At 36.2% G+C, this 16340-nt stretch overlaps 1 protein-coding gene across 11 annotated transcripts in view; it reads right to left on the bottom strand.

Annotated features, from left to right (window-relative positions):
• Nucleotides 1-16340, bottom strand: part of CACNA2D1 (calcium voltage-gated channel auxiliary subunit alpha2delta 1) — a 436670-nt gene that overhangs the window by 65343 nt on the left and 354987 nt on the right. The gene's annotated exons all lie outside the window — the stretch shown is intronic.

Genomic DNA, 16340 nt, shown 5'->3' on the forward strand with positions numbered 1-16340 from the left:
TATTTTATGTATTCTTATTATTTGGTCCATGAGGTAGAACTCAAGAAGATTCTTCCATATATCTTTCATACTTTAAAGCTCTTACATTTGTTACCATCCATGAACTATTTAAATTTCTTTTTCCTTTTCTTAGGGTGGTGATTATAACTCTTCGTGTTTTGTTATATTAGCTGACATGACCTCCTATCAATATTAGACACTCACCAATTAATCAAAATGAACATATTTACTGCAGTAGAATTCAAAACAATGCAAAACTGGATTTTTTAGGATATAAAATAATTTCAGGGAAAGAAATACAAAATTTTCAGATACTACAGAAAATAAATTCTTGTGTTCAGACTTTCAGTCTTTTTCATATAAAACCACTAAATAAGAACAACAGAGTTTCATAGAAGGGTCAAGCTTCTGATATTTCACTTTAAGCTCTTGATATTTATTAAAGCTATCTGTTTTATGAAGAAAATTTTATTCTGTTTAGTTAATGCAACTCCAATCTATCTCAGTAACTGAGGGGAGTCATAGTTTCAGAGGAATTCACCAAGTTCTATCCAGGTGTTGGACTGAAGACAGGCTTTTCAGCTGAAATTATTTTCCATCCAAATTGTCTGATTCAAAAGAAAAATTAAAACCAAAAGCTGATATTGCTGTATAAATATTAAAAATCCTACAAGACACACAGAAAAATTATGAATAGTATGCTTCAGCTTCTGGCTGAATATTTTGCTCCAAAACTGAGCATTTCTTTAAAAGGAGGGGAAAATATTTTCCCTACGGTTTTAATAAGTCGCTCATTATTATCAAGTCCCTCTGAGGAAATGTCCAAGGACCAGATTGCCTTTTCTTTTCAGGCACCTATTTCTTTATGGACCTTTAATTTACCAATTCACTTCACACATCACAGCTCACAACATGAAATCAGAATATTAATTCCTTTCTATGGAACTTCATAACTATGTTTAAAATTAAAACGTAATACAACTAATTTGCATGCAGGCTATAACTGAGTAATATGCTAATGCTTTATTTAAATAACATTCATAGCATAAATTTCAGACACTCCTTGTAAATTACTGATCATGGCTAAATTTTGAAATTACTATTTATACAAATTTTCATCACATATTTATCATGTGTAATTACTACCTAAACCTTCATTTGTCAAATGAGCAACAAAAAATAGTGTGACATAATCAGAGCTTATGTATTAACCAAAAGCTGTAGAAATAGCTCCAAATCATCAATCAGCAGCTAGCAAACAGTGAAACTTTATTAGTGTTGACCCCTGTACGCAAGGAGGGCAAACCAAGCTTTGTGCTAGTTGTCATATTTAATTAACAATATGTTAAGATTTGTTTTATCCATACAAGCCCTTTGTTTCTGCAGTTACAAGAAGATTTAAAGCAACTAGCCTGCTGCACTGCATGCTGATTCAGGTGCTTGTTTTTTTAAAATACAGGAAAAATGTGAAGTTTTTCAATAAAACTAGTAAGACTATCCCAAACAGGGTCATTTCTCAATAATGAGTAAAGCCAATTACATTTCTGGTTATGTAGGCAAGTACGGGAATGAACATACATGTGTGACAGCAAAATTTTTCTCTCATAGCTCATATGGATAGAGACAGATGAAAAATACCTTCTATTACCTTGAACATACCAGTATCAATAGTGTGAACCTGACTTCACCTGATAAGTCTACATTTCTTTTATATTTTTAATACTGTATCACATTGTAAACTGAAGCTCCATTTGCCATCCTCATTTGTTCTTGACCTCTTTTACAAAACGTCAGCTATAACTCTTCTAATGGATCTTTCTGTGTCTACTCAATTACTGTCTATTTTTCCTAACCTGAATATCACGATGTTATTTTCTATTGGTATCTCTGCGCTCACAAGGTCTCTGCCTGCTGTACTCCTGTTATTTTTTTGTGGACTCACGTCTCCTCCTAGTTCAGTGTCCACTAAACACTTGATTCAGAACATATTCTCAAAAATTATGGTACAATAAGAAAAAACCCACTGAAGGCCACTAGGTAGATAGATGAGTGACTTGATGTCTCTTTTGGATTAAAAGTAACTAAGTTAAGACAGAGTCATGTGGATTGCTTGTGTGTGTATAAAACACGAGTCAATTAGACTGGGCTGTCTAGCATTTGATCTCAAACGTAAAAATGAAACACTGAACTGGATTCAAGTTGCGAAATGATATGTAATTTAGGGAAAAGAAGCAGCATGTAAAATCTGCAACAAATCTATAAAGAATTTAGAATTTAAATTATTGACAACAAGCAGAGGACAATATATTTGATTTACTGTTCCTTGGGTAATTAACAGAGATAAAGAACTGCAATGAAAATTGGAGTTTTTAATTGTTACTTGGTTTGGCAAGAGGGTGGAACATTCAAAAGAGTTTTCTTTTTCCTATTGCCTCATCTGGAATTGAGTAGAATGACAGACCAGCTGGAAAAATGAGTCAGCAAGTCAAATTAAACAAGCCAATTTTAGCAAAAAAACATGCTCTGTACTAACATTTTCTGTGAAAGGACCCAGAGTCAGCCAAAGGACTGAGATACATCTGTCTATACCTTTTCCTTATAGACATCTCTCCAAAGAAGACAAAAGGCTTTTAAACTGAAAAAGACAGATTTAATTCATTTTAATAGGGAATTTAGGACTGAGAACATTTGGAGCAACTAGATCAGACACAACGGCTGTGAACACCTCTCCCTTTGCCTGTCCTTCCTTTTAAGTTTAGTTTCAACCAACGAAATGGATTTCTGAGTTGAAGAAAACTGCTAAGTACTCTTTGATCCCTAGAAGTCGTCTTCCATCACCATCAAGGCCTGGTTATTTCTTCTCTGTGCTTCTCTATAGCCTCTTATGTTCTGCATAAACTACAGGTTCCTGGGTCCTTTTGCTATGACTCTTGCTCTCCACCATCCGCACCAGTGGGTGGACACTTCTGTCCCCCGAACCATCTCCCAGGGAAAGTTCAACCTTGCCTCCATACAGGGGAGATCCATTTATTGTCTTCAAAAAGAAACATAACTTTCAAATAATGAAAAATAATGGAACAACCAGAAAGATATAGGAGCTGTATACTTTCTGATTTTCAATGGGACTGTTCAAAGCAAAACACTTCTAGAAAACTCATACCTTTAGAATGGAGAAGAACTAGAGACAGGCACCTGCCAGCCATTTCTGCCAGCCCAGTCAGCTAAAGCCTTGAAACTGATTTGAAATATGTCTTAATTTCTACCACCGAGAGTTCAAGAACAGAGCTGTGTTAGTTCTATCAGGAATATATTGTGCTGATAATGGGTAGCTAATTCTCTGTATTTTTCTCACTCTGAAACTAAACATGGGACAAAATACAAATCTTTTATTCTTTGCATTATTCATTTAAAGTATATAGTAAAGCAATATACTTTAAAGTATATAGTAAAGCAATATACTTATTAACAAACAAAACAAGTGTAGAGTTAATGTAAGGGTAGCCAACGAGTGAGTGTCACAATACGCCCAGGGAGGTTGTACATTCTGCCTGCTTTGAGGTTTTAAAGACCAGACTAGGTAAAGCCCTGAGCAACCTGGCTTGGTCTTACTCCTGATGTTGGACTAGAGACCTTGGAGGTCGCTTGCAACCTACTTATCCTAGGACAAAGGACATCAAAGGAAAACAAGCAAAAAGTAGATGAAAAAGAAAGCTACATAAAATAGAGGAAGAAGTACTGTACTGAAGAAAATACAATTGCCTAATTATATAATTCATTTGCTTTTAATTTTGTATTTCTTGCTAGCAGGAAAAGCTAATAAGCCCCAAGGTGAACAGAAGGATTCTGACTGCTACAGATATTAGGGGACAGTGGCACTCAAGAGAGTTGTGATGGAGACAGAAATTGTGAGCTACCCGTGAAAAGACTGTTTTCCCTACAGATCTCAGTTGCTTTTTACCTATCTCATTTGTCCGGTTCGCTATTGGAATAAAATAAAGATTAAATTAGACTCTTCCTTTGGACGTATCATGTTATGAGTATTACAGAAAATTAACAGCCTGAGTGAAGTTAATTTGAAGTGTTAACCAAGCACAAAAATCACACTTGCTATTTAGACCACTGCATATACGTGTAGGCTATATGTGTAGGCCTACAAGAGTTTGAGAAACTGCAACCACTCTGCAAGCAATTCAGAGTGGATGAACCTGCATATTTTTTGGCAAGCGTATTATTTGTCTTTAATTCTGTGCTGCCTCAGTGACAGAACTCTCAATAATCATTTATGTGCATCTCTCCATTACTCTGCTTAGGAGGAGATTAACTGGCCTATGGAGAGATGTGTATCACTTTGTCAGATATCAAGAGAGTTGCATGATCAATTTACTCAACTAGATCTAGGCAAGATGAACCTCATCATCTTATGTCTATCTGGTAAAAATAGCAAGCATGCATCTTCCTCTACCACTAGATAAACAAACTGACTGAGTCAAAAACTGATCTCATCAAATCATGCAACTTCAGTTTTCATGGTGACAGTATGACTTCAGAATTATTTTAATCTGGCCTTTATAATTGCAGATAAAGCTTCACAGGCAATCTCTTTTACTATAGACCAAGAGAAGCTGTGGTAAAGAAGAATAATTACAATTCTTATGAGGAGTGGCTGAGTCTGGAGAAGAGAAGACTTGGGTGATCTTATTGCTCTGTACAACTCCCTGACAGGAGGCTGTAGGCAGATGGCGGTAGGTCTCTTCTCCCAGATAACAAGTGACAGGACAAGGAAATGGTCTCAAGTTGTGCCAGAGGAGGTTTAGGTTGGATATTAGGAAAAAATCATCACTGAAGTGATGGTGAAGCACTGGAACAGGCTGCCCAGGGAGGTGGTGGAATCACCATCCCTGGAGGCATTTAAAAACTGTGTTGATGCGGTGCTTAGGGACATGGTTTAGCAGTGGGCTTGGCAGTGCTGGGTTAACGGTTGGACTTGACGATCTCAAAGGTCTTTTCAACCTAAATTATGCTATGATTCTATGAATAAATATTTCCACAATTCCAGCATGGTCCAGGAAATTATTTTTCCCACTAATGTGTTTATAGGTTAACAGATGAAAAATTGTTTGTGGTTTGAATTTAATACATACATTTCTGAAATAAAAGGACAACATACCAAGCCTATTTTTCTACGTAAAATCATAAAACTGCTTTTGTATATTCCATTATGCACTCCATCACCTTGTAAGTATAGCTTTTAAACTACTTAACCATTTTGGTACTTTTCTGGTGAAGATCAGGGAAATGTTAATGTGGTTTTCAAGCTGTCACAGTTAAAACTGTGAATGCATTTTTTCTTTACTGTCTTTACATCCATGGCAGAAATCTGAAGACAATTTTGGATTCCACTATGAACTGAGGCTAGAAGACATTTATGACCAATTTGAAATGAGAACAGAGCTTCAGAAGATGATCTAAAAACCCTATATAGTAATTAGGAAACCACCTAGGGTTAGCCAATAGGAAGCACCAAACAGAGTTTCACATAAATTCTGGTCCATAATCTGTCATGTTGAACGCTCAGTTCAGGACTTCCAGGGACGCAGTCCTGAACTATTTGGGTTATACCTATAAAAATAAAGCAGCTTTTTTTTTTTTTTTTCCCTGGGAAGCACAGGGAGAAGAAAAATAAAAGTTCTGTGTTTAAACAGCAGGGGTAAGACTCACAATGATGTGCTTGAGGGAGGTTTTAGGATCCCTCAGGCTATATTGATGCAGTAAATAAAATGGGACATAACCCATAACCCATTTTCTTTCTCAGGCCATGAGGGCAAGTGACACAGCCTGGCTCACATCTCTACAGCTAAATTATACTGCCATCCTCCCTCCCTGTCCCCCCTCACCATATTGGGTGATCTCATTATAAAACCTTTTGGGAACAGGCCCTGGCTCATGCAACCCCCTGAACCAAAACCAGACATTGTTCAAAAGAGTTGGCTGCCACAGGCCAAGAACCATACTGGTGGATGTGTTAACAATTAAACAATATGGATAGCTGTGGATATTTTACCAGCCTACACCCTGGCCTGGGTTCATTGATTAGTATCTGGTCTGATTCACTCAGATGAGTAAAATTGGGGTTTTATATGATAGACCTAGCAAGTCTCACCCTTTTCAGACTGATAGTAGCAGTGGTGCCCCTAATCTTTTAAGTGAGAGTTCAATACTCATATAAAAAAAGGTCTGAGTTCACTTTTCTCAATTTGAGCGAATGCACAACTTCTATTGCTCTCAATACCAGGCTCAAAAAAGTTCAGATCTACGGTTTTTGTATGTGCCTCTCAGACTGCTTCCACTTTTTGTCCTTAACAGAAATTGGGAAAAACACAGAGATGACCTAAGCAGCTGGGTATGAAAACTAGTCAGGTGCTAAGGTTGTGAAGATTTAAAGGTCTAACTCAGAATGCAGAATAAACAATCCTATGTCAAATTAGGAAATACCAAAATGGTATGATATGCCAACAGAAATCTTTTATATTTATGACTACATTAGGATCTGCCCCTTGCTGTAGGTACTCTCTGAAAATATGTGTAGACTTGGGGAAATTGGGGAGAAAAAGTCCATATGGGAATCAATAAGAATTTAGGTCTCAAATATTTACATGTAAAGATAATTGCAGGCTAGACTTCTTTGAATTTATAGACATGAATAAAGTATGAATACATTTGGAAAAACATCTATTCAAGCGTTTCCATAATCGACCCTCTATGCTCTGATTCAGCAAGGAATTTAACTATGCAGGTAAGCCCCTTGACATCAATGGAAAATGCTTTAACTGAGGCACATATTTAAAGACTAATAAAGCAGATCCTTAGAGCTATTTTTCTAGATATTTATCCACAGTCAATTACTTCTCCCAGACCTTCCATGTGTATTTGCAGTATTTTCTATCAATATCTTTCATTCACTAAAATTCAACCTCAGAGTTCAAGCTGCAATGCTAACTTATGAGTTCTTAGTCTAATTATATCCTGTGTAATTACAGTCTAATAAAGAAAAGAAATAATGACACTAAAAACTAGCTCACATTACAATCTAATGTTAATCCTTCTATCTTAAAATAAAAAGAAAAAATAAGTTTGTTACATATGAGGAGATTGTTGGAGAATCTCACTTGCTTTGGATATGGTTCTAGACTGATAAAATAGGCCCAAACCCATTTATTGGGAAAATAGTTCCAAGAACACTGATCTGCAGTGTATTTATATACAATTACACATCAAAAGGAAATAAACTGAAAATTACACCTGAAGGTTTCATAACACGTGCACACAATGAAAGATGCATGTTCACTGAAGAAGTCTTTAAAGTGAATACAGTGAATCCCCAAAATGTTTATCTGGAATTGCAGTGTTTCAAAAACTAAAAAATTTGTATTCTCTGGCTTTCTTTGTTTCCTTACAAAGAAAACATATCTGCATGAAAATGGGGATATTTTCTAGTGCAGAGGTTGAAAACACTATTATGGTTAACATACTGGAAAGTTTCGGAATTAACACTCTCACAGAACTAAAAAATACTAATTCAGTTACGCTGTTCTACATCTTCTCAGTGCCACCTTGTGGAACCACAGCAACTCATTCCTTACTCTCTAATGGGCTAGCATGGTGTGCCCCTTCTGTTCTGCCATACAGCTAAACGTATGAAGGTATAAATACCCTGCTGATACCTACCAAGCTACCTCTGCTACATTGACTATAATTAGATATGGTTACATGATCCTTTAAGTCTTTACCTAGTTTAGACATAATCTTTGATGAGCCAGAAGTATCACAGATGTACAAGCAGAATTATTCAATTGTGTATGCTCACAATAACTTAATGTAGGAATACTACATAACAATGAGGAGGCTATGTCCTCTGCACTACACTGTCTCCACAGGTAAGTTTTTAATCTCAACATTTTCTAGATGTAGGTATGAAACAGCTCGGGTTTATTAGATTTTTACATTAGTCTCAAGAACAGCAGTAAGGAAAAGCTGTGCTTTCAAAAACACTGGTAGGACTTCACAATGATGTGCTTGAGTTTAAGTTTGAGAGTCTGTTTGGCTATGTTAACCTTACAAAAATTGGGCCTTGGTCCACTCTCAAGCCTTAAGAGCAACTGTGGCAGCAGAGCCTACATACATGCACAGCAGCTGAACCACTGCTCATTCCCTCTTCCCGTTCCCTTGCTGCGCAAGGAGCAGTCCCAGCACCTTCTGTGTGAGTGTGCCAGCTGGCAGAGGCTGAAAAACTCCCAGGTTTAACTAACAGTTAAAACATATAAAGGATTGCAGGACAGTCTCCATGCCCACGTCTTGGCCCCATGTAAATTACTAATATAAATGGTGCCTCAAGACATTTAGATTAATGTGATGTTTCCAACAGTGTAATGCAGTTGCTGTATGCTTAGCTCATCCTGCTGAAAGGCAGGGATGGATTTTATCTAGAAAACCCCAAAATAGTACTCAAGTGGTCTTCTCTGATGCAGGCTTGTGGCTGTAGCTCTGGCTCAAAGAACGCCAACATGCTGGTTGCTTTTCCTTCTATTTCCAGCAGAAGTGCTGTCCTCACCAGATCACCCCATACCACCTCAGAAATAAGCATCAAGCGCTCGGTTTGGATCAGGTGGTTTTCTAGCCACTTATCCTGTCTCCCCGTCTTCAGATGAAGAAATTACACTGTCACCTTTTTTAGCAATTCAGCTGTTTAATGTTTTACTTTGATTACCCGGGTTCTATTTAGTCAGTTGATCTGTTTCCTTCCTTGGTTATGTTAATATCAAAGTCTCTTTGCTGAAATTAAAAACAATTAAATTCCTCCTTTCCCCAAGCTACTTCTCCCTGACACTCCACATTTAGCATTCCCTGGAGAAAAAGTCATTTTTTATGAGATTTCCTTGTAAATTTTGTGGCCCATATCAGGAACCAGACAAAGGGGTTGATAAAGTAATTCCCCCCATACCCAGGATTAAAAGCATATTAGGCATTTCTTTGATAGTCAAAACAACATTTGGTGGCAGCTGAGCAGCTGGAAAGGACCATATTAATTAGAGAGATATTTACAGTTCATATTGTGACACTAAGCCATCTCTTTTTTTCCTTTTTTTTTTTTTTTTTTTTTTTTTTTTGTCCTTTGGCCTTATAAGCCCTGGGGAAGAAATATTACAAATATGAGCTAAGCATTTAAAGGAATATTTAATTTGTCATTGAATATTTCAAACACTAATTTTTATCAGGTACTCTGCTTTTTCTTTTCATGCAAATAGTCTTTGTTTGAAAATACTGCACTAATTATCCCCTTTGTATAGTTACTCTCTCTGTTTTTTACTCCCATTGCTCCAGTTCTTGTACAGCATGGAAAACAGTGACTGAAACTAAACGGTTGCAAACGCCAAACAGTCATATTAGAAGAAGGAAAATGACGGGGGAAAGGGAAGGGCCATCGGAAATTCTCATTTCCAGCAGAACCCATTTACAGGAAATCTTACTCTCTGGAATAATCAGTTATACAAAGTTCACGTCTAATTTTACAATGGCCTCATCTTCACGGGAACATGACAATTCTAAATGAAAATAATATAGCGTGCTTGAAAAAGGGTACGCCAACTAAGTGGGTGAAGGGACTTTTCTCCACGTTCACATGTTGTATCTTGGAGACTGAGCTGGGAACAGTATCTTCAGATCACCTTACAAGAGGGAGATTTAGGGATGAAAAGGCTTCAGGTTTAGTTCCCCTTCCTTTTTTTTTTTGGGGGGGGGGGGGGGGGGGGGGGAATTAGTAACTGCTGTATAGCAATGGAAACTCACCACTGCCATATAGGTCTGTGCTCAGGGCAACCTGACCTTGCCTCCGCTTGCAGGTAAGACGTTCCATTACTGACACAAGCAGGCGCTGACGATGCCTGCTGTCAGCAACTGGCAAATGTCCTAGTGTGGCTGAAAGACATGAGTCTCATGCACAATCATGTAATAGAGAACATCCTTCACAGCTAGCAATTAATGGAATCACTGTGCATGCTCGCTCATTGTACTTCTTGCCAAACCGCACTTGAAATCTCAGGATTGTCTCTGAGAAACGTTGCATATATAAGATTTATAGATAACATCTATCCTAGGGATGGTTTAATAATAAAAGAACTAATCATGACACAGTTCACTCTTATATGGAATGATGTGCATTTTCATTTCTTTTGCAATCAACTAAATAAATTGCATTTTCAGGAAAAAATAATAGAACTGATCCTATATGCAATCCACAGGTAAAAGAACCTTGGGAGTTGCCTGTGGCCCTGGTTCAACTGTAACAAAGTGTTCTGAGTGTTCTTAGTAAACTTAGATGTAAATTTTGCATTCACAAGAGCTGAAAGAGCAGAGACAATGTATTTTAGTTAAATCACACTTCAGGTGACAAGATATAAGCTGTTTTTCAGTCTATGATGTGAGATAAATGAATATTAATCATCTCTCACAAAGTCTGTCTTTTTATTGAAAAAAAAAGGTCTTCAGCCTTCTTTATAAATATGCTTCTTAGAGAGAAATTTACTATAGACAAAATATTGCCTTAGAGGATTTTGGTTTTGCCTTTATTTTTGTTTTCAAATAAAATTGCATCTACAGACTAAGTCTGCAACAGAAAGCATTGAGGTTATTGTTTTTCTTGTCTACACTGCAGGATCGAGAATATAATACGGCCAGTTTGCATTACAGAATGCATTGCCTGCAAAGAGGCGGCTTCATAAAATCATTCATAAATCAAAGTCTTTCTTGTTAAAAAGATCCATTTTTAAAAAGTCAGAATTATAAAAAAAATAAACATTTGCAGTTTGCGAACCAGGTTCTTTGGTCAGTATGGATTAAATGTCTTCTTTTGTATGTGACTAACAATGAGATTATGAAGCACAGAATTCCCATCTACTGACTTCAAATCAAAGCTGAATATAGAATCAAGAATGGAGACACATAATAGGCTAAGAGTTCAAAGACTGCATATGGGGGCTGATACTGTTCTGAAAAATAATAGATTTGGTTTTCATTTTGTTGTGGGGTTTTTTTTCTCTATTTTTTAGGAATAAGACCTATAAAAAATGTTTGTGAAAAACTCAAGAGAAATTAATTTAAAGCTCATACTTGAATGTCATTTTCCATGACCACACAAGTAAAAGACTGCAAAGTGAGTTGCTCATACTTCTAGTAAAGACAATCTATTCTGTATAGCACATTAAATTCTGTGTATTAAATTATATCATGATAGTGCAAAAGATTAAAGAATGTGACTTATTTCCTGGAGATATGACAGAGCAGGATTTGGTCTTTTCTTTGAGACTAATCAGGATTTTGAAGGCATATCACTTTCTAAGTAGAGGCTGGAGTATTTTCTGTTTGTTTCTCATTAGAATATTAATCCATTACTTGAAAGATATTTTTTTTTTCCTTTTTGTCAAAACTGAAATATTTTCTGCAAAATACTATACAAAAAGGCCTTCTTAATGACATATAATAATTCTTACTCTTGGTAAGATTTCTCAAATAGTGCTCCTGCATCTCAGGTTGATGTTGTTCTCTCCTGGTGAGATCAGTTGTGAAGTTCTCTCTTAAAAATCAACTCTTCCTTGAAATGTCTGCAGAAATCTCTAATACTTTACATTTAAGTTGCACAGTGTTTCTCCTTCCTTAAGTAAAATGTACAGCATACCTACACTTTAGCTATCTCATTTCCCATTTATATCCTTTTCCTCTGTTATGCTTCTTGAATATATAAACACACATTTCTTGTTATCTGAATGGACTGAAATGTTGTTTCTTGAAATTTTAATTTCCTCCTTAACCTGTCATCTGTTTAGGCTGCTGCACACATACATCTTGTGCTACCATCTGTTTGTTTCAGCTGTTCCCTCATTCACTTGCTGACTACAGAGATTCCCATTCTGTAACTTCTCCCTCTGAACCCCAGCGTAAAGTCTCCTACATACTTCTGTCGGCTTTTTCCACCAGCTCATTGGCAAATCTTTTCATTCAAACATGTCTCGTCCCATCTGAAACACTTCCATCTACTAATGGACTAATGATCAACACCTGTCTACCAGCTGGCCTAAGCAGCACTTAGAAACTAAGACTTTTATCAAGTTTTAGAGTAATTTAATAATAGTTAATTCTTTTTAAAAATATTTTCAGTTGTGCTAGCTTAGTTATGTTACCTATTCTATTAAGTGAACAACTTTTGCAGTTTCTTCCCAGGAAGCTGCACTTTTAAATCAATGTTGTAAAGTGAACCTTTGGAAAACTCTAGACTTTGGGAATACACAAATGTCAGAATGGTAACTATATAATTGATAATTTTATAGAAAAATAGCTCTTAATCTTCATAACCATATTAATATTTTATTGTGTCCAGTTTTGATTCTCTATCTGCAGAAATCAATTCTTAATTTTGAAAATTTATCACTCTTAGGTTTTTCAGTTGATGGGATTTTAAAAGTCTCTCTTACATGGCACTTGAAGCAGAACAATTTATACCTTCTCTGTCTACAGCTGCACTCCTTACACTCAGGTCTTGTTTAATTATGGCACTTCAATAAACACCAGAAGCATACAAAATTTTTTTCTAACTTTAATCATATAGGTTCATGCAGATAAAACAATGTGATGTGAGCCACAATTCCTGAACATCTTATAGCGTATCAGGAAAAAATCTTATTCTCGAACATGCCAAGAACAGTTGGATTTATTTCTGAATTTTGAGGAGGAATTAACTGAAAATCTAGAAGAAAGATCTGAGTGAAAGATCAAGATGGAATTTTTATTTCAAGGAACAAAAGGTATGACAGCAGTAAAACAAAGATAAAGGCACAGAATTCAAGAAACTCAGAGAAATAGCTAGCTGAATATTGTGTGAAGATAATGTAAAGAATAAAGAATTACAAGAAAACTGGCAGTTCATGAAGAGGAATACATTAAACATACAAGAAGAAACTGCCTAATGCAATTTAAGGTTAAAAATACTTAAAAAATCAAACACAGAAACTGAAATTGAAGATTAACTGTAAAAAACAGCAGTTTGGGGAAAAACCAGTACAGAGCAAAGGAAAAAAAAAAAAATCAATAATATGCAGTTCAAAACCAGAAATTTATATTCTGGGACATATTTACCTGAGTGCTGCATGAAAAAAAAGTCATAGAAAATACTCTGTTCTTTTGATACCACTGAAGTTTCTCCAACTGTTCCAGAGCATGTTTAAGAAATTAAATTGCTATTATCCACAATAGGGGTGATCATTAAGAATGAGAAGAATTTAATATATAACTAAGGAGAATTTGAGAGGAATTATTTTGTTACAGCTGAAAAGACAAAAGCTGAAAAGAAGAGTCGGATGAGGGTGATAACATAAAAATTGTTTCCTAAAATGTAAGAGGAAATTCTGGCGAGAATTAGTTGTTCTCTGTAATAAATGTAAAATGAAAAGAAAAAACGTTCTAAGCTTATTTGGTTTAAGGAAATTTGGAGAAACCTTTCTAAACAGGTAGGTGTTGAAACAGAAAGATGTAAATACCTAAGAAAGCTGTGGAATTGAATACTTTAAAGAAGAGGTTACATAGACATCATCAGGCATGGCTTAGGCATTAAATTGCTCACTGCAGAAAGTCCCAGTCCTCAAACTCCTAAATTACACAAAAGTACAATCAACTCACATGTCATTTCTCCTCAATCCCAAATTCATAAGAACAAATGTACAGTAAATACATGGAGAGACTGAAACACAATGATCCTTCTGATGTCTAACCTCAACCAGTTATGCCATATGTGGCATTCTGTTTGTATAAATAAGTAAAATGCCGTTTGACTGTCTTCCTTTCATCCCAAAATAAACATAATGTGCTTTCTATATTAAGTGATATCATGTCCTTGTTGCCTTGATTAATCATGTTATGCCATCTGCAGCATCAACCTCTATGTGATACCCTGAATCAATCACTATTAATGTAGTGGTTTGGAACTGAAGATCAACAAAAATAAAAATATCAAATAGCCCCCTCCGTGCCAAATTTGAAGGAAAAAAGCTGCCACTTGGGTTTTATGTAACAGATACACATGATTCTAATATGACCGATAAGGTTACTTTTCAACAAAGCTATATTAAAACTTTCATTAGCCCTCTGCAGCTCTCAACACCATCACATGGATTTTTATCTTGCACAGTAGATAAAAATGCCATGTGGTGACCCAGACAGATCCATACTCATAATGAAACAGCAGCCTAAAGAGAAACAGTATCAACACATCTCTGTGTGTGTGGACACATGCATGAAAAGGCTCTTCTGCGTGCAGATCTTCTTCCTAAAATAAACCCCTCTCTGCCCCACTGCACTTTCTGCTGCATCTGCAAAGTCTGCAGCAATCTTACCCAGAAAACTTGTGTACATGCATGGAACAGTACAGGGGATGTGATGGTTGAATAAAAAAAAGCAGGTGAAAAAGGGAGAAGAAATATGATGGATATGACTTCCTTATTGAAGCCTTTAAGAAAAACCCTAGGGGTGATGTTATATAGTCTAAAGGTAAAGGGGTCAGTGAAAGACAATGGACATTTTTTTAAAAAAGTTATCCCCAAAAAATCGCTATTTTTAATGGGGGACTTCACACACCATCAGGTAACTGGTTCAAAATTTAGATTAATGGGGAAAAATGTGTGCCTAATATCATACTGAGAAAAAAACATTAAAAAAAAAAAAGAAGTTATTGCATGGATCTACACACTTACAACCTCAAATAGCTCAGTATTGTGCGACTTGACTATTACTGAAGGATATGTCAATAGTGAGTGTCACAGGAGGAAAGCTGCTGATATGGAATATTTAAATTCATTATCATAGTGCATTAATCTATGTTAGGAACCCAGAAGCGGGGACAGTAGCTATGTTGCAAGCCTTTCATTAATAAGTGGAGCTAAGGAAGAAGTAAAATATAGATGATTTGCCTTAAGAATAAGATATTTCTTTGATGAGCATTCTAATAACTTAATTTCTACTTTTACTTTGAAAGGAAAAGGAATGGATTGTGGTATTTATAAGTACTGACCCAAGTTTCACCCAGAATACTTTAGCTTTACCAGTTGTGTGTGTCACAGTCCATACAATAAATTAAAATTAATACCTGGAAGATAACACACTCTTAAGACAGAAGTGATTAGGGAAGGAGCCAGGGAGCCAGTCTAACCAGCTAGCTGGAGATTTCTTCTATATGGGATTTCCTGTACCATCACTCCAACAAAATTCACAGGGAGACTATCAGGAGGAATGAGAAATATCTTAACATCTGGTTGTCTAAAGATCACAGAAGGCTAATGCAGAGAAGGCCAGAAAAATATCTACAATCCAGAAAGCTTAATAAAATGGCTTAAATTTTACCTATCAAACTATGCCACATGCCAGTCAGATATAAACCAGAATTTTTCTCAATTCAACCCTTAATGTAATTACTTTATGTTACATCCTGTGTCACAAGTCTATCACATACTCAGAAATGTACACTTTGACAGCTGTTAAGCTCTATTCAAAGCTGCTATTAGTGTTGAGAAAGATGTTGTTTCTATTTTCGGCTCTATAAGTAACCCTAGAAAGTTACATTCATTCAGTCTGACACCTGATGAGAATCCCATGGCTACCCCAAGTGGTAATGTCACAGTCTTTTTCAAGGGTCATTTGTAGTCAGGACTAACACTTTCAGCCTTGTCTAGAATGATTCATACACCATCGCCTAGATTAACACAATTTTCTTTTGAGTTTTACTGACTTGCAGTTGCACAATAATAGATTCAAACCCATGAAGAAAAGACAGTAGGAGGGATTTTTCTTTTAGAAGAAAGTTTTGCAAGTGCTTTCCCATAGATATTTCATTTTATCATTCTATTGCCAAACTGAATGTGTCCCATTTGGAAGAAGTCACAGCCAGCTGTACGTTTCCCAGTGGAATTACAGCAAGCTGAAGCCTTCTCCCATAGGACCTGTATCACTGTAGCAATTCTGGGCCCGCCACATAGAGATATTTTTAATGCAACAGAGTTGTTGGAAAACTTCTCACATACCATTTCCTCTCAAATGATATTGTCAGAAAAATCTACATAAATGAGGTTGTATTAATAATGAGAGGTAATTCTGTGGGAATGAGACATGAGACCAAACTTACTATTCCACTCCCACCTGAGGGGTCAGATGAATCCCTCTGACCTCTATTATGCTAGGAAACTTCAAACAACTGAAAGTGCACAAGGCATGTTTAAGGTCTTTTTCTAGTCACTTGAGTTGAGCAA

This window comes from Falco biarmicus, chromosome 5 (assembly GCF_023638135.1).
Source record: "Falco biarmicus isolate bFalBia1 chromosome 5, bFalBia1.pri, whole genome shotgun sequence".
NCBI lineage: Eukaryota > Metazoa > Chordata > Aves > Falconiformes > Falconidae > Falco > Falco biarmicus.